The 20,848-nt window shown below is 51.4% G+C and overlaps 1 protein-coding gene across 3 annotated transcripts in view; it reads right to left on the reverse strand.

Annotated features, from left to right (window-relative positions):
* Positions 1-20,848, reverse strand: part of LOC129147979 (membrane cofactor protein-like) — a 65,412-nt gene that overhangs the window by 16,053 nt on the left and 28,511 nt on the right. For 2 of the 3 annotated variants that reach the window (XR_008555191.1, XR_008555192.1), the window contains exons 8-9: positions 1,585-1,673; positions 574-771 (exon numbers count right to left, since the gene is read on the reverse strand). The exons of the other annotated variant lie outside the window; for it this stretch is intronic. The gene's annotated coding sequence lies outside the window, so the exon portion shown is untranslated. The remainder of the gene's footprint in view (positions 1-573; positions 772-1,584; positions 1,674-20,848) is intronic. 3 annotated transcript variants of the gene reach the window in all.

A 20,848-nucleotide genomic window follows, 5' to 3' on the forward strand; every position in this document is an offset into this window, starting at 1 on the left:
TTAAAGAAAAATGAAGAAAAAATCTTTTTTAAAGCCAGTATGTGTTTTTTGATGTTCTTGAGCCAAAAAGAAAATTTAATTCATGCATATACATAGTAATTAATAATGCGTAAACAGCAATGCCAAGAACATGTGGGATGAAGGGTGAGAAACTCTATAAGTAGAATTATTTTTTATTTGACACATAAACAATTAGATTAGAAACTATTTAACAGGGGGAACAAACACATATGAATTTTTTTGTTTTAAGTGTTGGCCAAAGTATTTAAAAGTTGGTAAATCACCCTAGCTGGTTTGGCTCAGTGGATAGAGCATCGGCCTGTGGACTGAAGGGTCCCAGGTTCCATTCCAGTTAAGGGCACATGCCCGGGTTGTGGGCTAGATCCCCAGTAAGGGGCGTGCAGGAGGCAGTCAATCAATGATCCTATCTCATCATTGATGTTTCTCTCTCTCTCTTCCCTCTCCCTTCCTCTCTGAAATTAATAAAAATATATTTAAAGAAATAAAATTAAAGTTGGTAAATCTTTCCACACAATTTACAAATGAGAGGGAAAGAAATGGAAAAGTTATTACCTTTACACTCAGGAGCGTGACTACTCCATTGGTAATACCCAATACAAACAAGCTTGCTCTCTCCGACAAGTGTATATCCATCTGGTCCATCAGGAGGCATGCAACTATAAATAACTGTGTCATTATATTCATATGTATCCTTCTGGGCATTGGTGAATTCTCCATCTGATATTTGCGGAGGTGGCTGACACACAATCTCTTAAAAAGAGAAAAGGAAAAGCAAAAGAAAAAGTGAAAGATTCAGATAGCATTAGTAATGTCCTATGAACTGTATTCAATAAGTTCATTATCATATGATTCCTACAATCTAGTTGCAAATCTAATATTCATTTGAAACTTAGTTTCTATGAAAAATGTATTATCCCAATTCAAATCATAAATAGAAAAATAAAATTTTAAAATAAAACCCATTTTCTTAAATACCCATAGAAGATACCTGTAAGGAACACTTGTATTTATCTGTAATACTGTGCTAAGTTTTCCTAATCATAAGGGACACTGACAATTTAATGAGAAAATAAACTTACGACTTAGGAAAACTCAGTGCTAGATGAGAAATGCTACATCCTTTCCTGAGTCAGTGGTTCACAGGTATACCACGATTTTGTCTTTTCTCACTGTCATCCTTAGAGTGTACAGTGAGATTTTCCTATGCCTTCAGACTGACAATGCCGCAGAATGAATCTGGAGGTCTTTCTTTAAGCCAGATACTGAAGAGATTAGAAAAATGTAAACCAATGACACTCTTCCCATTGTTGTGGAAATGTTTGATCTCAGGACAAAAATATGCTGCATTTGTTAACACCTATTGAGATTATTGTTCTTAAAAATGAATTAGTAAATAATTATTTAAAAACTCTGCTTTAATCCCAACATAAAGAATATCAGTAGCACTAACCCACCTGCAGAAAAGCTCGGTGGTGTCTTTGTTAATTGTAAAGCATACAGGGGTGCCCAGGCCAAAAAGTTTGAGAACTGCTGTTGTAAATTCTAAAGAGAGAATGTACTTACTTTCACAACTTGGTGGTGCCTCACTCCATGCCAAATTATTCCCACCAGAGTCTTGACATATTAGAACATCTGGTCCAAGTACATAATAACTAAATGAGAAAAGAAATGATGATTGTTTTCTTTACCACTTAACAAGAACACATAATAATGACGAAGTTTTTATACAGTTGTTTTTCTGCACTACACTAGCTTCAGGGAGAAGTTTCTGAAGTGACAGGTATTGAATGTGTTAACTGAATCTGCACTTTAATGAAATGGAGAGATTCTTCAAATTGGCCTAGAGCAAAGTGTCTAAATAAACCTGTCATGCCCTAGCTGGTTTGGCTCAGTGGATAGAGCATCGGCCTGTGAACTAAAGGGTCCTGGGTTCCATTCCAGTTAAGGGCACAGGCCCAGGTTGCAGGCACGATCCCCAGTGCGGGGAGTGCAGGAGGAAGCTAATCAGTGATTCTTTCTCATCATTAATGTTTTTATGTCCCTGTCCCTTCCTCTCTGAAAACAATAAAAATATATTTTTAAAAATGATAAACAAACAAACAAACAAACTTGTCTTGCCTGACAATCTGGTGATTACTACCTCTGGCAGGCTCATCACACTGTCACATCTATGTCCTTGCTCATGCCATTCTGCTCTGTCAGGGCAACGACTGAGCAGAGAGATCTGGCCCAAGAGCTGACCTGACTGCATTCGGGTCCTAGCTCCAATACTGACTTGCTTGTTGAGCTAGGAAGAGACCCTTAATGTTTCCCTTTCTTAAATTCCTCATCTGTGGAAAAGTATATATGTTGTGGGGTTGCTTTAAGTAGTAGGTGAATTTGGATTTGAAACAGAGTGAGAGCTAGGCAAGTTTTTGATGTTATGAATACTCTTCAGATTAGAGTATCTTCCTAGGTATAGCTCAGGGAGACCCCTCCTTGATGAATTCTGTGATGACTGTAGATGATCACATAACTCTGTCCTCCCTCTGGACTCTCCTTATAATGATCATGAATAACCCTATTTCTGTGGTACTTGGACACCTCTCTCTATATATATCTTGATTCTCAATGAAGCTAAAACTTCTTTGAGAATAACCTATGTCAGCCATTTTCAACCTGTTTCATCTCATGGCACACATAATTACTAAAATTCTGAGGCATATATATATATATATATATATATATATATATATATATTTTTTTTTTTTCTATCTGGCAAGAAACTGGTATAATTTTGATTTATTAATATGGGATGGCTATTATTGTATTGGCAGTAGCTATTTTTTCATTTGAACATCTAAGAGAAAAGAGGTCAGTGTCCCAAGTAAATAGTCAGGTATTGTATGTTTTAAAAATTCTTGTGGCACACCAGTCAAAAAGCTCTGGTCTATGTCCTAACCTTTTGGTACTCTATAAGGTGCCTAGCAGGCTCTCTTTCTCTAACTATTGATTAGATATTCTCACTTGATCAAGTTAAAATATAGTCAGTAAAACTGCCCGTACATGCTCCCAGCTGAGTTTTCCTCCAAGGCTAATTCCTTGACTTATATTATAATGTACTAGTAGCCCTGCACATGAATCCGTGCGCCAATAGCTCTCTGCGGGGCCTGGCCACTCCGCGCTCGCTGCTCAGAGGCTCTCCTTGGCCCAGAGGCCCATCGGAGACCAGGCACGAAATGCTTGCCTTGTCTCCATGGCAATGAAGCAAACCTTTCACCAGGCTGCTCACGCTGCCTGCTCTCAGGGGCCGCTCCACCAGGACTGGAGGACTCCAGCGGGGCTGAGAGGACTGGGCGCCGCCATATTGTGTCTATGGGTGCTGCCATCTTTGTAATGGAGTGATGGTTAATTTGCATATTACCCTTTTACTAGATAGGATTAGGAGAGAATTCTGGAATAATGGCAGGGTAGGAAGCACCAAAAATATGTCTTCTCCAATAGACAACGATTTCACTGCTAGAATCTGCCTGATGTCACTGTTTTGAACTCTCAGGTCTGTTGAAGGCTTGCACTTTCCAGGAAATTCTTGGAAAGGTAAAATGCAGGAACATTGGTCAATTTCAGCTGTTTGCACAGTGGCAGTTACCATGACACTCTCACAGCAGGCAGCTGTGCACGTGTCCTTTGGCAGCTTATAGGCAGCCTGAGGGGCCCAGGGTGAGCAAAAAAGACCATGCCCTTGGGGATCTGTGCTCTCATAATCTACTGCTGTTTATGATCACAGAGAGGCAGACAGGGGCTGGCAGCCATTGTTGTCACACCTCCCCCAAAGTTGCAAGACCATCCTTCCAGGGGAATCACAGATCCAGAGATCAATGCTCCATCCTTCATTTTTCCCTTTTTCCCTTTCAGGAGACTGACAATAAACACTGTGAATTTAAATACCAACTGCATATATGGGGACTGAGAGGGTGAATGAAGATACAGGGCTCTACTTCAGCAGGGGCTAATAAAAGAAAGCTCATTCTAGCCTAAGCCTTGCACAAACATGCTCCTCTTAAATGGTTATTTTACAGAAATTCCTGAAGACCATAACCCCTGCACAGCGCCCCGAGAGAGGGCGTCTGGAGCCAGTAGAAGGAAAAATGGCAAGGTCGTGAAACTACACGGGGGGACGGTCCTGATACCTGGGTCAAGCCGAAGCCCCATCTGCAGCTGTCCCTGAGCGCATAAAACGTCTGCTTCCTCCCCAAGTCACCCCTGACTCTTTCTCAAGTCAGACCACCTGCACCCAGGTGCCTGGAGTAAATATTATTTTGGGGGTTCTTTTAGCTGTGGACAATACGCTTCTAAAAGTAAAATTTCAAATTTGCTGTTTTAAGCAATGTCAAAATAGATTGGAATCAAAATAAAAATTCTACATTATGCTATTAAACTGATGGGAACACTTTCTTATTTATTGTTATTGCATTTCTTGGGGTGACATTGGCTCATAAGCTTACATAGGCTTCAAGTGTACACATCTATGACACATGATCTATATTACTTTATTTGGGTGTGTGCCCAACACCCAACGTCAAATCATCTTCCACACATACTTGGTCCCCTTTACTCATGACTACCCCTGCGACCACCCACCCTTCTGTCTGGTAACCACCCAACTGTTGTCTGTGTCTATGAGTTCCAGTTTTACCTGCATCTGGTCCTTAATGCTTTCTGACTGACTCATTTCACTTAACATAATATTCTCAAGCTCCATCCATGTTGCTGCTAATGGCCAAACTTAACCCACTGTACGCTATAAGCATCTGTAGACGCAAGTTGCAGACCTTCCCCCAGGCCACATGCGTCTATAAAAAATGTTTTCGCTATGTGGCAGCCCTGACCAACTTTAACATCATTTTTCATGAGAATTTTCAGCTGAAAATATTCAAGAACACCCAAACTGTGAGTAATATATTTATTTTTATAATATTCATTGCAAATTGATTTTTTAAAATTAAATTCAAAATATCGTGGCGTGCGGGGATGACTTTCGTTTTGGACGCTTGGTAGTTAACTGGTAAAGATTCACATTTACCCAGAGAATCAATGGCCAAATTAAAAATTTCCTGGAGATCTTCAATGCCTGAATAAATATCTTGCTACCTAAAATCTATATTCGTCTGAGAAGACCATCATGGTAATAGTAGAATATGCAGTCTAAAATGTATGAAAATCTTTAGAGCAATAAAAATAAAAATTTTGTGTACTTACCTGTACAAGCCTCCTGGAGAGGAGGGTGATATGATCCATCAGGCTGACAACTAGTAGCGGTTGGTTGAACAGGAGGAACAAGAGGCTTGTATCCTTGGTTACATATATATTCTACTGCGAACCATTCACTAATAGGGGGTATAAGATCATACTTGGGTCTCATAGTTTTGTATTTTGGTGGCTCACCACAGGCATCTGGGCATGAGAGAATAAGAACATGAAAGTAAAGTAGTTTCTTTTCCACCAGCCATGGATTATGGCCTGGCAGCAGGCAGGTTGTATAGAATAAATGGAAAGTCCTTAGTGAGATTTTCAGTGATTGTGCCAGGCCTTTTACCAGATGATGAGCTATGCTTGCTTTAAACAACATCCTATTAGCTTTGGTTTCTTTGAGATTAACCTGAATATTCTTTCAACAGTAAATTGAAGAGAGAGCATCAATATTTTTGGTTTAAAAATTTATTTATAGATGTGCCCTTCCCATTTTTTTCTGAGTTTATTCCACACTCACCTGGCCCCTAAGAAGACTTCTATAGTATATAGCCCTCCATCAGATTACTCTTCCACAGTTTCAAACACAAGAAGAGCACCAAACCAAAAATGAAACTAGCAACATTTACTTCATTCCTCTAAGGAGCAACTTACCCCTCATTACAAACATGGTGAGAATGTGCACCAATCGGTAGTCCCATTAACATGGGCTATTTTGCCTCTTAGGGCTTCTGCTGGCTGTAGACGTGGCTTTTCTAAAAGATTATGCCGTAACTGGTTTGGCTCAATGGACAGAGCATTGGCCTTTGGACTGAAAGGTCCCAGGTTCGATTCCGGTCAAGGGCATGTACCTTGGTCCCAGTGTGGGGTGTGCAGGAGGCAGCTGATCAATGTTTCTCATCAATGTTTCCAACTCTCGATCCCTCTCTCTTCCTCTCTGTGAAAATCAATAACATATATTTATAATAAATAAATAAATAAATAAATAAATAAATAAATAAAAGACTAGAGGCCCGGAGCATGAAAATTCATGCACTGGACGTGGCGGCGGGGGGGGTGGGGGGGACACGGGGGGGGGGGGGAGGGGGGTGTCCTTCAGCCTGGCCTATCCCCTGTCACAGTCTGGGAGCTCTCAGGGGCAGGAGGCGACCCACAGGTTGAGAACCGCTGCTGTAGAGCCTAAGACCATCGGAAAACTCAGATATTTACATTACAATTCATTAACAGTAGCAAAATTACAGTTATGAAGTAGCAGCGAAAATAATTTTATGGTTGGGGGTCACCACAACATGAGGAACTGTATTAAAGGGTCACGGCATTATAAAGGTTGAGAACCACTGTTCTAACTGGTATGAAGTGGTACCTTATTTTGGTGTTGATTTGCATTTCCCTTATAACTACTGATGTTGAGCATCTTTTAATATGTTGGTTAGCCATCTGTATATCTTTTTTTTAAAAATATGTTTTATTGATTTTTTACAGAGAGGAAGGGAGAGGGATAGAGAGTTAGAAACACCAATGAGAGAGAATCATTGATCAGTTGCCTCCTGCACACTCCCTACTGGGTATGTGCCCACAACCAAGGTACATGGCCTTGACCGGAATCAAACCTGGGACCCTTGAGTATGCAGGCCGACGCTCTATCCACTGAGCCAAACCGGTTAGGGCCCATCTGTATGTCTTCCTTGGATAATTGTCTATTCAGGTCCTCTGCCAATCTTCTAATAAGATTTTGTTGTTGTTGAACTGTATGAGTTCTTTATGTATTTTGGGAATTAGCCCCTTATCAGAGGTATCTTTTACAAATCTTTCTTCAGTTTATTTCATGTTGCTTTTGTTAATCCTTTTTTTTTTAAATTTCTTTATTGATTAAGGTGTCACATATTTGTCCTCATCCCCCCATTCCCATCCCACCCCTCTCCCCACGCATGCCCCAATCCCCTGTTGAACTTAACCGTTGGATAGGCTTATATGCATGCATACAGGTCCTTTGGTTGAACTCTCCCCCTCCCCCCCACCCTCCCCCTACCCTCCCCTATCCTCCCTCTGAGGCCCGATAGTCCGATCGATGCCTCCTTGCTTCTGGTTCTGTTCTTGTTCCTCACTCTATGTTGTTCATCATTTCCCCTAGATGAGCGAGATCATATGTCACTAGATATATACTAATAAGAACTTGTTGGAGAGTGGGAATTTTTGAGCATGCTTCCAGAGAGGCCGTGGACTATGCCCCAGATAGAGATGTCAGTGCTGACACTAGGCCAGGCCTTGAGATATGGTCTCATGGCCCCTTCCCAGCACGTAGGCCTTCTTTTACAGAACACTGTCAGCTTTCTGGAGAACAGGATGACCCTGTGAATAACATGGTCGTCATTGGCATGATCCTGACGTTGCTTGGGAAAAACTGTTTTGTCTTGGGTTACTTGTTCTGCAAAAACCGGATGTGGTTAATGTGCTTAAAAGCGGTCCTACACAAAGGGTCGCTGCTGCTCTCTGGTCTCCCGGCGTGGAGAATGGCAGAGCAGTCGCCGGGTCGCCCGGCCACCCGGCTAATAAAGGCCCCCAACCTGTGCTCAAACCCTGCTTCGGGACCCACAACCTCTGCTCTGTGTTCAGAGTATATTGTGGGACCGGGCATGCCTGTACCAATAAACCCTTTGCTTTTTGCATAAGAGGCGACTCTTGGTGCTTTGTAAGTGCGGCCAGCGTTCCGGGCGTTACAAACTGAATGTGAGACGAGCACTAATAGTTATGCTGACAGGCAAATGAATCAATCTGTAGCGAGCTTCCCCCTGGACCAACAGTTCTTTTGAGACCCAATTTCAATGTCCAGTAGTTCCTTATGTGTACATGTCAGCACTGAACCCTCAGCTCTGGATGGTGGACAAATGGTGGTAACGGAGGTCCGACTCCCTCTGGTTTGGTCTCGGCCGAACCCAGGGGCACGGCGTCACCTAGACTAAGGGGCACGTGGCCTCACCCATACCCAAGGGGCGCGTGGTCTCACCCGGGCCTGGGACCCAGCCTCACCCAGATGGATTCAGGGGCGCACGGCCTCACCCGGACCCAGGATCTGGCTTCACCCGTACCCAGGGACGCTTGGCCTCTCCCAGACCCAGGGGCACGTGGCCTCACCCGGGCTTAGTTGCACAAGGCCTCACCTGGTTCCAGGGACACATGGTCTCTCCCGGACCCAGGGACGCTTGGCCTCTCCCAGACCCAGGGCCACTTGGGCTCACCCGGGCCTAGGTGCACGAGGCCTCACCCAGATCCAGGGACACATGGTCTCACCCGGACCCAGGGACGCTTAGCCTCTCCCAGACCCAGGGGCACGTGGCCTCACCCGGGCCTAGGTTCACGAGGCCTCACCCGGATCCAGGGACACATGGTCTCACCCAGACCTAGGAACGTTTGGCCACTCCCAGACCCAGGGCCACTTGGGCTCACCCGGGCCTAGGTGCACGAGGCCTCACCCAGATCCAGGGACACATGGTCTCTCCCGGACCCAGGGACGCTTGGCCTCTCCCAGACCCAGGGCCACTTGGGCTCACCCGGGCCTAGGTGCACGAGGCCTCATCCGGATTCAGGGACGCATTGTCTCACCCGGACCCAGGGACGCTTGGCCTCTCCCAGACCCAGGGCCACTTGGGCTCACCCGGGCCTAGGTGCACGAGGCCTCACCCGGATCCAGGGACACATGGTCTCACCCAGACCCAGGAATGTTTGGCCACTCCCAGACCCAGGGCCACTTGGGCTCACCCGGGCCTAGGTGCACGAGGCCTCACCCGGATCCAGGGACACATGGTCTCACCCGGACCCAGGGACGCTTAGCCTCTCCCAGACCCAGGGGCACGTGGCCTCACCCGGGCCTAGGTGCACGGGGCCTCATCCGGATCCAGGGACACATGGTCTCACCCGGACCCAGGGACGCTTGGCCTCTCCCATACCCAGGGCCACTTGGGCTCACCCGGGCCTAGGTGCACGAGGCCTCATCCGGATCCAGGGACACATGGTCTCACCCGGACCCAGGGACGCTTGGCCTCTCCCAGACCCAGGGCCACTTGGGCTCACCCGGGCCTAAGTGCACGAGGCCTCACCCGGATCCAGGGACATATGGTCTCACCCGGACCCAGGGACGCTTGGCCTCTCCCCGACCCAGGGCCACTTGGGCTCACCCGGGCCTAGGTGCATGAGGCCTCACCCGGATCCAGGGACACATGGTCTCACCCGGACCCAGGGATGCTTGGCCTCTCCCAGACCCAGGGCCACTTGGGCTCACCCGGACCTAGGTGCACGAGGCCTCACCCGGATCCTGGGACACATGGTCTCACCCGGACCCAGGGATGCTTGGCCTCTCCCAGACCCAGGGCCACTTGGGCTCACCCGGGCCTAGGTGCACGAGGCCTCACCCGGATCCAGGGACACATGGTCTCACCCGGACCCAGGGACGCTTGGCCTCTCCCAGACCCAGGGCCACTTGGGCTCACCCGGGCCTAGGTGCACGAGGCCTCACCCAGATCCTGGGACACATGGTCTCACCCGGACCCAGGGACGCTTGGCCTCTCCCAGACCCAGGGCCACTTGGGCTCACCCGGGCCTAGGTGCACGAGGCCTCACCCGGATCCAGGGACACATGGTCTCACCCGGACCCAGGGACGCTTGGCCTCTCCCAGACCCAGGGCCACTTGGGCTCACCCGGGCCTAGGTGCACGAGGCCTCACCCAGATCCAGGGACACATGGTCTCACCCGGACCCAGGGACGCTTGGCTTCTCCCAGACCCAGGGCCACTTGGGCTCACCCGGACCTAGGTGCACGAGGCCTCATCCGGATCCAGGGACGCATGGTCTCGCCTGGACCCAGGGGTGTGTGGGCTCTCCCAGACCCAGGGGCGCTTGGCCTCGCCCGGGCACGGGATCCAGCGTCATCCGGGTCCAGGGGCACTTGGCCTCACCTGGACCCGGAGTCCGGCCTCACCTGGACCCAGGGGCATGTGGCCTCATCTAGACCCAGGGACTTGAGACCTCACTTATACCCAGAGGCGTGTGACCACACCCGAGTCCAGAGGCGCGCAACCCCGCCCGCACCCGGGTCTCAGCGGGGCCCCGTCTTCCCGATCCCAATTCCTGCCGGTCAATCCCCCCTCAGCAATTTCCCTGGCCATCCTTCCAGAGCTCCAGTATGGCTGCTGCAGAACTCGTCGGGTGGCGGCTCGGCGAAGCTCCGGTGCGCCCGGTGCATGGCGGTGGGCCGGTCTGGCGTCGCTGCGTCGGCCCTTGGGTCTGCATCGGTGGCCGGTCGCCGAGCATGCGCACCTGGCCGCTTCCGGGGCGTTGAGATTCTTGACGGACTCGGAGGTCAGCAAGCACGGAGTCTCCCACCCCATGTCTCATAGGGGCTCGTCTGTCCGTGCTTGGCTGCCAGTGGAGCCGTCCCCTCAGCCGGAGACCGCCGGGGGAACTGCGCCGAGCACGTTCCAGGCCGCTGTTGTATCGCCTGAGCCATAGTTCTTTTGTGTCGCCTGAGCTGTAGTTCTTAAAGTGTGGTCTTTGGGTCACCGGCATCAGCATCATCCCACATACCCCTCATTTATTCTAGTTGTAGAGCATCTACTCAGCCAGCCCTATGGTGGTCTTGGATGGTGTCTGCTCTGCTCTCTTGTCGTAGTCTCAAAGTTGTTGTGGTAGGCAACAATCAGGCTTCCGCCCTATGCCTCCATCTTGGTCTTCCTTTGTATAGTTAAGTCTTGATTGTTGTTGGTGTCACTGGGGGGGTTCTCTTTGTCTATAAAGGAAGAGTTGCTGTGCAGGAGACACGTTTATGGGCCGGGTCTTGGTGCAGCAAAGCTTTGGCGCTCACTGAATATTCCCGTGGAATGTGTCCCTTATGCACGTGGTTGAAATCTGGTGTCATCTCCCACAGACCACTAGATGCCCTCGTTTCTGGGTCTCCAATGGGGTGTAGATCAGCTACTGCCTTAGGCACTCAGCAAGGATTACAGCAAAAACTGTAGTTTCTTCCTCCTGTCTGAGTGGCCCTGGAGCAGTCCGACTAGAACAGCAGATCATCTGGTCCGCTGCCAGAGGGCAGGCCACCCACATGCATAAGCCGTCGCTTGGGGCGCAGGTGTGTCTGCAAGACTTGCGGGGCAGGTCTTCAAAACGTGCGGGGCGGGTCTCAGGGCGGGGCGGGGTCTCAGGGCGCCAACAGGCCATGGTGCGGCGAGCCGAGATGGCTGTGAGTCTGGTCCTTCTGCCTTCCACGTATCTAAGTCCCCTCGTTCCGCACTCCAGCGCAGCAAACTCTGATTGCTGGGCGCACCTCCGCAAAAGTCCCGCCTCTCCCCGCAGGCATCTGGGTCTCCCGGGGTTCGCCAGAAGATGGGTTTCAGGGTGATGGAGAGCTAATCTCCCTTAGGTTTGGAACAAAAGCCCCTTTCCCCCCGCCACCAGCCAGACCCACGCACCTCCACACCTCATCCCCTCTGATTTCGCTGGGTGCGAGGCAACAGAACAGCCTTTAACCTCCGCCGCCATCTTTTTCAAACTTCTCAATTTGTGCTTCTTAATCCCTTCATTTCAGTCAACTCTACTGAAGTCTAGCGCCGCCTGGAGGTGCACGGAAAGGGCGCCCGGGCCTCCGTCCGGTGCGCGGTGCGTGCTTCCCGCGGAACCAGGCGCGCGAGGGCCGCGCGGCGGGGACGGGCGCTGGGCGGCCGCCGAGCTCCAGGCACCGCCATCGCCGCGTTCCGGAAGTCGCCGCCGCGGCGTCCCCCCAATTTATACTTCTTAATCCCTTGAATTCAGTCAACTCTACTGAAGTCTAGCGCCGCCGGGAGGTGCACGGAGAGGGCGCCCGGGCCTCCGTCCGGTGTGCAGGGCGCGGCCCGCGGCACCAGGCGCGCGGGGGGCTGCGCGGCGGGGACGGGTGCTGGGAGGCTGCCGGGCTCCAGGCGCCCCCGCTGCGGCGGCGTCCCCAGCGTCCCGGGCCGGGCAGCCTGCGGGGGCGGCGGAGTTGCGAAAGTGAGTGAGTTTCCCAGGGTTTCGCCCGGAATGGGGTTCAGTGCAATCGGAGCCGGCGCTCAGCGCACTCCGGAGCCTTTATCTCCTTCCTGCCAGTGAACTCCGGCCAGGTCATCAGCCGCCCCCTCCTCTTCGGTTCCATCCTCCCCGCAGGCGCGCGTGCTCGTGTCTCCGCCCGTTTCTCCATACCTTAGGCTTTTACGGCTTCCCCGACTGTCCCCGTGGCCTTCTCCTTCCCCCCAGCTGTGGGCATTTCAGTCCACCAACTTTCCTGTGGTTCTGGACGATGTCCGTTCTGACCTCTAGTTGTATTTTTGAAATTGTTGTGCCTGGCTGCAGGTTAGGTGTTTAACCTATGCCGCCATCTTGGTTTCTTTGCTTTTGTTAATCCTTACTCGAGAATACTTTTTTCCACTTATTTTTAGACAGAGAGGAAGGGCTGGAACCAGGGGAAGAGAAAGACAGAGAGAGAGAGAGAGAGAGAGAGAGAGAGAGAGAGAGAGAGAGAGAAACATGGATCTGAGAAAGACACAATTGGTTGTCTCCTGCATGTTCCCAACCAGGGCTGGGGATCAAATCTGCAACCCAAATACATGCCCTTGACCAGGAATCAAACCAATGACACTTCAGTGTGTGGGCCCCAGGGAGGCAGTGGCAACACAGAAGCTTCTTCTGCATCTATTGAGATAACCATATGATTTTCACCATAGGTTTTATTGATGTGATGAATCACATGCATTGTTTTGCAGATGTTGAATCATCCTTGCATCCCTGCTATAAATCCCATTTGATCATGGTACGTTATCTTTTTAATGTATGTTGTATTTGGTTTGCTGAAGTCTTGTTGAGAATTTTTGTATCTACATTCATCAGTGATACTGGCCTCTAATCCTCCTTTTGGTAGTGTCTCCCTCAGGTTTTGGTTATCAGACTAAAACTGGCCTGGTAGCATAAGTTTGGAAGTGTTCCTTCCTTTTCAATGTTTAGAAATAGTTTCAGAAGAATAGGTACTATTTCTTTAAATATTTGTTTGAATTCACCTTAGATGCTGTCTGTTCCAGTGCTTCAGTTTCTTGTTAGTTTTTTTGTTTTGTTTTGTTAAGCTTCAATTTAGTTGCTAGAATTGGTCTATGCAAATTCTCTGTTTCTTCCTGGTTTACTCATGGAAGCATGTATGTTTCTAAAAATTCATCCATGTTTTTAGATTATCTTATTTTTAGTCATATTATTGTTCCTAGTATTCTTTATGATCCTTTGTAATTAGGGTGGTCTCCTGCAATGTCTCCTTTTTCAATTCTGATTTTATTTTGTGTCCCCTCCCTTTATGCACTATGATTCTTGATAAAGATCTGTCAATGTGATTTATCCTTTCAAAGAACCACCTCTTAGTTTCACTGATCTTTTCTGTTGTTTTACTATTTTCTGTTTCATTTATTTCCACGCTGATCTTTATTATTTCCTTCCACATACTTATTAGGATTTTGTTTGCTCCTCTCTCTCTAGTTCCTTTAAACATATATTAGATTGTTTATTTGGGATCTTTCCTGCTTCTTGATGAAGTCTGGTATAGCTATAAACTTTCCTCTTATAACTGCTTTTGCTGTATCTCATACATTTTGTAAGGTTTTGCTTGTCATTTTCATTTTTTCAAGGAAGTGTTTGTATTCCTGTTTGACTTGAATTTTTACTGGGCTGCTGAGCCCCCTGAATATTATACTTCATTTTTCTGGAACTCAGTAGTTATAAAAGAGTGTTGGTACCATGGCAAAAACATGGGGCATTTGCAAACACCAGTGTGACAAGACAGAAAGGATCTCTGCATTCTAGTAGAGCTAGGACAGAAAAGGAAGTTTGGGAAGAGGAACAACAGTCAGGGGAATTTGAGCTGGAGTGTGTGGGTCTCTGAGATATTTTGCTCAGAGAGGGTGTCTGAGGGGATGTCCTCACACCTAAGTTTGAAGGACAAGGAGCCAATTATGCGAGAAAGGAGGAGCCTGGGGACAGCAAGTGCAGAAGCCCCTAAGTGGCAGAGTGTGGCCTCTGGGCAGAAAAGCCTTCCCTCCCACCAGCCATTTGTTAAAGGCTCTCAGAGAGTCATGCCCCTTCCTCCAGGGCAGCTGACTGGGGCTGGAACACTAGCATTGTGGGTTGGTTACTGTCCGCCAGTCCCAGTAAATGTCAGCAAATCCTTACTGGTTGCCTACTGTGCGCCTGGCACTGGGGATCTAACAGGGAGCAAAACACAGTCACTGTTTATGTTCATGGTGTGCGTGTGCAAACTGACCAAGAGTGAAATAAGGATCATGAAAGTAGGAATGGCTTGTTATTGGTCACCAGTGTGTCCCCAGAACCAGTGAGAGCCTGGCACATACAAGACAAATCTTTATTGAATGAATTCTCCTCAGGAGAGAATGCAGCATGCAAACTGTCTATGTAATAGGATCCTAAAAATCGCTTGCGGTATAGAAACACACATGCTTACAATGACAGTTGGTAATACACCATAATATTCAATTGTTGCCCTTTGATCACATATGTTTAATACAGTGAGCATATATGTATGCATATATGTATTGATTACATTCAGTGAAACATGAATTTTGATAGTGGATGGCCTTCAGCTTCAGTTTATCAGCTACAGGGGAAAAGCCCATGGATGCCATTTATTGTTCATTTCTTATCATTCATTTCTCACTAGGTTTGGCTACCAGGTTGCTTCTAATCTCCCCTCAAATGGGACGCAAGCTAATAAAAAAGAAAAAGACTGCGCACATGGCATTTGGGAATAGGGTAGGGCATTATCTATATGGGATGGCAACAGGACTGTGTCTCCATGCTTAAAAACAAGCAGCAGCCTGGAGAGCAATACCAATATGATTTGGGGGCAACAAGCAGCCTGTTAGCTTTTTGTACAAAAAGCACTGCGTGTCCTTCCCAATCCTTCTAAATCCCAGGCCCTGCAGCTAGCTCTCACTCACTAAGGGCTCTGTGGGCAACACGGGCTCCCCAAACCCCATACAAAGCAAGCAGTGAGCTTCCTTGCCCCACACCCTGCACCTCTGGCCTGGACCCTTCTGTAAAGCATACACCTCGTCCACCTGGCCTGGGATCCCCCAGCCCAACCCAGTGGGGCACAGCACCCACTCACCAAGGCTTCACTAAGCCCAGCAACACAGGGCAAAGCCTCCCCCACGGGCCCAGCACTCCCCCAAGCAACATCCCCACACACAGCTGGGCATTGAAGAGCAAGCCCTCACCTTCAGCACCTGGTCAGGGCTTCCCATCTCCTTTTGTTAATTGTTGACAGTATTCCACATGTCCCCCATTTCCCCACCCCTTTGCCCTCATCCACTCAGCCCCCGCCCACTCCTGGCCTTCCCCACACTATTGTCTGTGACCATGGGTTACGCATATATGCATACATGTTCTTTGGTTAATCTCTGACATCTTGATTGGCTCAGTCCCCAAACGCCTGCAAGCTTTTGCTAGGGACACAGCTTGGCCCCCAGCACACACTGACTGCACCCAGCACTCCAAGAGGCTCAGTACCTACCACCTAACAACCCTCACCGCGGGCCCTCTGAAGTCCCCCTCACTTCTGGGTCCCCCACGGAACAACCCGGAGCATCTGTGGCTAAGGCTTCTACCCTAACCCCGCATCACCTGGGTCCACCAAGCCCCGAGCCTCTACCCCACACACCAAGCAAAGTTCCCTTCGCCCTCCTCTCTGGTGGGCCAGCTCCCCTACCCGCTCTAGTTTCCCTCCAGAGCTGACCCCCTTTCCCTTCCCCTACCTGAGCACATGGGGAGCAGGAGCTCTAGGGCCAGCAGAAGGACCCCCAGGAAGCCCCACGAAAAGGGACTCTCCAGGCGGCGGGAAGATGCACTGCGAGGCTCATAGGAGGCCCTCATGCTCCCAGACATCAGCGGGGAAACCCGAGGGACAGTGAGTATTTGCCTCTTTGAGTGCAGGTCCCAGACGCAACAATCCCAGACTCACAGTGTCCAGGGCTTTACACTGAGTGGGCGTGGCCTTGGTCGTAGAGGTGGGGCGGGGCCAATGAGGCCTGCAAGGCGGGGCTTAGTCCTCAGGGCTGTGCTTCAGCCCTAGAGAGGGTGGAATCTCTAACCTGGTAATTCTTGCTGTGAGGTGTTGGGCCAGGCCTCACTGAGAAGCTGCTGTATAGTTTCAGGAGGGTCCTGGGAACATAGTGTGTCCATAATTTGGGGAGCTTAAGAGGTTTTTTTTTAAAAAAAACACACAAGAAATGTTGTATTTTAGGCTTATTCTAATGGCACAGCTTCAGTCTACTTTCTGATCAGATTCACCCAAGGAGCCTTTACAGAGTGATTCTTATCCACAACCCTTACACGTTCTGCCTTGACTCTTCCAGCAATGGGTCCTGGCATTGCTCCTCGCCGTTTTTTTAAACTCATCCCAGGTGATTCTAATGTGCAGCCTGGGTTGAGAACCACTCCTCTCTGGCTTTGCTTCTCAAAGGCATTGGTGGGGAACAAAGATGGCGCCATAGGTTAAACACCTAACCTGCAGCCGGGCACAACAATTTCAAAAATACAACTAGAGGTCAGAACGGACATCGTCCAGAACCACAGGAAAGTTGGTGGACTGAAATGCCCACAGCTGGGGGGAAGGAGAAGGCCACGGGGACAGTCGGGGAAGCCGTAAAAGCCTAAGGTATGGAGAAACGGGCGGAGACACGAGCACACGCTCCTGCGGGGAGGATGGAACCGGAGAGGAAGGGGCGGCTGATGACCTGGCCGGCGTTCACTGGCAGGAAGGAGATAAAGGCTCCGGAGTGCGCTGAGCGCCGGCTCCGATTGCACTGAACCCCATTCCGGGCGAAATCCTGGGAAACTCACTCACTTTCGCAACTCCGCCGCCCCCGCAGGCCGCCCGGCCCGGGACGCTGGGGACGCCGCCGCAGCGGCGGCGCCTGGAGCCCGGCGGCCTCCCAGCACCCGTCCCCGCCGCGCAGCCCCCGCGCGCCTGGTGCCGCGGGCCGCGCGCCCCGCACACCGGACGGAGGCCCGGGCGCCCTCTCCGTGCACCTCCCGGCGGTGCTAGACTTCAGTAGAGTTGACTGAATTCAAGGGATTAAGAAGTACAAATTGGGGGGACGCCGCGGCGGCGACGTCCGGAACGCGGCGATGGCGGTGCCTGGAGCTCGGCGGCCGCCCAGCGCCCGTCCCCCGCCGCGCAGCCCTCGCGCGCCTGGTTCCGCGGGACGCGCGCACCGCGCACTGGACGAAGGCCCGGGCGCCCATTCCGTGCACCTCCCGGCGGCGCTAGACTTCAGTAGAGTTGACTGAAATGAAGGGATTAAGAAGTACAAATTGGGAAGTTTGAAAAAGATGGCGGCGGAGGTTAAAGGCTGTTCTGTTGCCTCGCACCCAGCGAAATCGGAGGGGATGAGGTGTGGAGGCGCGTGGGTCTGGCTGGTGGCGGGGGAAAGGGGCTTTTGTTCCAAACCTAGGGGAGATTAGCTCTCCATCACCCTGAAATCCATCTTCTGGCGAACCGCGGGAGACCCAGATGCCTGCGGGGAGAGGCGGGACTCTTGCGGAGGTGTGCCCAGCAATCAGTGTTTGCTGCGCTGGAGTGCGGAACGAGGGGACTTAGATACGTGGAAGGCAGAAGGACCAGACTCACAGCCATCTCGGCTCGCCGCACCATGGCCTGTTGGCGCCCTGAGACCCCGCCCCGCCCTGGGACCCGCCCCGCACGTTTTGAAGACCTGCCCCGCAAGTCTTGCAGGCACACCTGCGCCCCAAGCAACGGCTTATGCATGTGGGTGGCCTGCTCTCTGGCAGCGGACCAGATGAACTGCTGTTCTAGTCGGACTGCTCCAGGGCCACTCAGACAGGAGGAAGAAACTACAGTTTTTGCTGTAATCCTTGCTGAGTGCCTAAGGCAGTAGCTGATCTACACCCCATTGGAGACCCAGAAACGAGGGCATCTAGTGGTCTGTGGGAGATGACACCATATTTCAACCACGTGCATAAGGGACACATTCAACAGGAATATTCAGTGAGCGCCAAAGCTTTGCTGCACCAAGACCCAGCCCATAAACGTGTCTCCTGAACAGCAACTCTTCCTTTATAGACAAAGAGAGCCCCCCCAGTGACACCAACAACAATCAAGACTTAACTATACAAAGGAGGACCAAGATGGAGGCATAGGGCGGAAGCCTGATTGTTGCCTACCACAACTTTGAGACTACGACAAGAGAGCAGAGCAGACACCATCCAAGACCACCATAGGGCTGGCTGAGTAGATGCTCTACAACTAGAATAAAAGAGGGGTATGTGGGATGATGCTGATGCCGGTGACCCAAAGACCACACTTTAAGAACTACGGCTCAGGCGACACAAAAGAACTATGGCTCAGGCGATACAACAGCGGCCTGGAACGTGCTCGGCGCAGTTCCCCCGGCGGTCTCCGGCTGAGGGGACGGCTCCACTGGCAGCCAAGCACGGACAGACGAGCCCCTATGAGACATGGGGTGGGAGACTCCGTGCTTGCTGACCTCCGAGTCCGTCAAGAATCTCAACGCCCCGGAAGCGGCCAGGTGCGCATGCTCGGCGACCGGCCACCGATGCAGACCCAAGGGCCGACGCAGCGACGCCAGACCGGCCCACCGCCATGCACCGGGCGCACCGGAGCTTCGCCGAGCCGCCACCCGACGAGTTCTGCAGCAGCCATACTGGAGCTCTGGAAGGATGGCCAGGGAAATTGCTGAGGGGGGATTGACCGGCAGGAATTGGGATCGGGAAGACGGGGCCCCGCTGAGACCCGGGTGCGGGCGGGGTTGTGCGCCTCTGGGCTAGGGTGTGGTCACACGCATCTGGGTATAAGTGAGGCCTCACGTCCCTGGGTCTAGGTGAGGCCACATGCCCCTGGGTCCAGGTGAGGCCGGACTCCAGGTCCGGGTGAGGCCATGTGCCCCTGGACCCGGATGACGCTGGATCCCATGCCCGGGCGAGGCCAAGCGCCCCAGGGTCTGGGAGAGCCCACACACCCCTGGGTCCAGGCGAGACCATGTGTCCCTGGATCCGGGTGAGACCTCGTGCACCTAGGCCTGGGTGAGGTCACGTGCCCCGGGGTCTGAGAGGCCAAGCGTCCCTGGGTCCGGGTGAGACCATGCGTCCCTGGATCCGGATGAGGCCTCGTGCACCTAGGCCCGGGTGAGCCCAAGTGGCCCTGGGTCTGGGAGAGGCCAAGCGTCCCTGGGTCCGGGTGAGACCATGTGTCCCAGGATCCGGGTGAGGCCTCGTGCACCTAGGCCCGGGTGAGCCCAAGTGGCCCTGGGTCTGGGAGAGGCCAAGCGTCCCTGGGTCCGGGTGAGACCATGTGTCCCTGGATCCGGGTGAGGCCTCGTACACCTAGGCCTGGGTGAGCCCAAGTGGCCCTGGGTCTGGGAGAGGCCAAGCGTCCCTGGGTCCGGGTGTGACCATGTGTCCCTGGATCCGGGTGTGGCCTCGTGCACCTAGGCCCGGGTGAGGCCTCGTGCACCTAGGCCCGGGTGAGCCCAAGTGGCCCTGGGTCTGGGAGAGGCCAAACGTTCCTGGGTCTGGGTGAGACCATGTGTCCCTGGATCCGGGTGAGGCCTCGTGCACCTAGGCCCGGGTGAGGCCACGTGCCCCTGGGTCTGGGAGAGGCCAAGCGTCCCTGGGTCCGGGTGAGACCATGCGTCCCTGGATCCGGATGAGGCCTCGTGCACCTAGGCCCGGGTGAGCCCAAGTGGCCCTGGGTCCGGGAGAGACCATGTGTCCCTGGATCCAGGTGAGGCCTTGTGCAACTAAGCCCGGGTGAGGCCACGTGCCCCTGGGTCTGGGAGAGGCCAAGCGTCCCTGGGTACGGGTGAAGCCAGATCCTGGGTCCGGGTGAGGCCATGCGCCCCTGGATCCATCCGGGTGAGGCTGGGTCCCAGGCCCGGGTGAGACCACGCGCCCCTTGGGTATGGGTGAGGCCACGTGCCCCTTAATCCGGGTGACGCCGTGCCCCTGGGTTCGGCCGAGACCAAACCAGAGGGAGTCGGACCTCCATTACCACCATTTGTCCACCATCCAGAGCTGAGGGGTCAGTGCTGACATGTACACATAAGGAACTACTGGACATTGAAATTGGGTCTCAAAAGAACTGTTGGTCCAGGGGGAAGCTCGCTACCGATTGATTCATTTGCCTGTCAGCATAACTATTAGTGCTCGTCTCACATTCAGTTCTTATTAGTATATATCTAGTGACATATGATCTCGCTCATCTAGGGGAAATGATGAACAACATAGACTGAGGAACAAGAACAGAACCAGAAGCAAGGAGGCATCGATCGGACTATCGGGCCTCAGAGGGAGGATAGGGGAGGGTAGGGGGAGGGTGGGGGGAGGGGGAGAGTTCAACCAAAGGACCTGTATGCATGCATATAAGCCTATCCAACGGTTAAGTTCAACAGGGGATTGGGGGCATGCGTGGGGAGAGGGGTGGGATGGGAATGGGGGGATGAGGACAAATATGTGACACCTTAATCAATAAAGAAATTAAAAAAAAAATAAAATAAAAGGC

This window comes from Eptesicus fuscus, chromosome 22 (assembly GCF_027574615.1).
Source record: "Eptesicus fuscus isolate TK198812 chromosome 22, DD_ASM_mEF_20220401, whole genome shotgun sequence".
Classification (NCBI taxonomy): domain Eukaryota; kingdom Metazoa; phylum Chordata; class Mammalia; order Chiroptera; family Vespertilionidae; genus Eptesicus; species Eptesicus fuscus.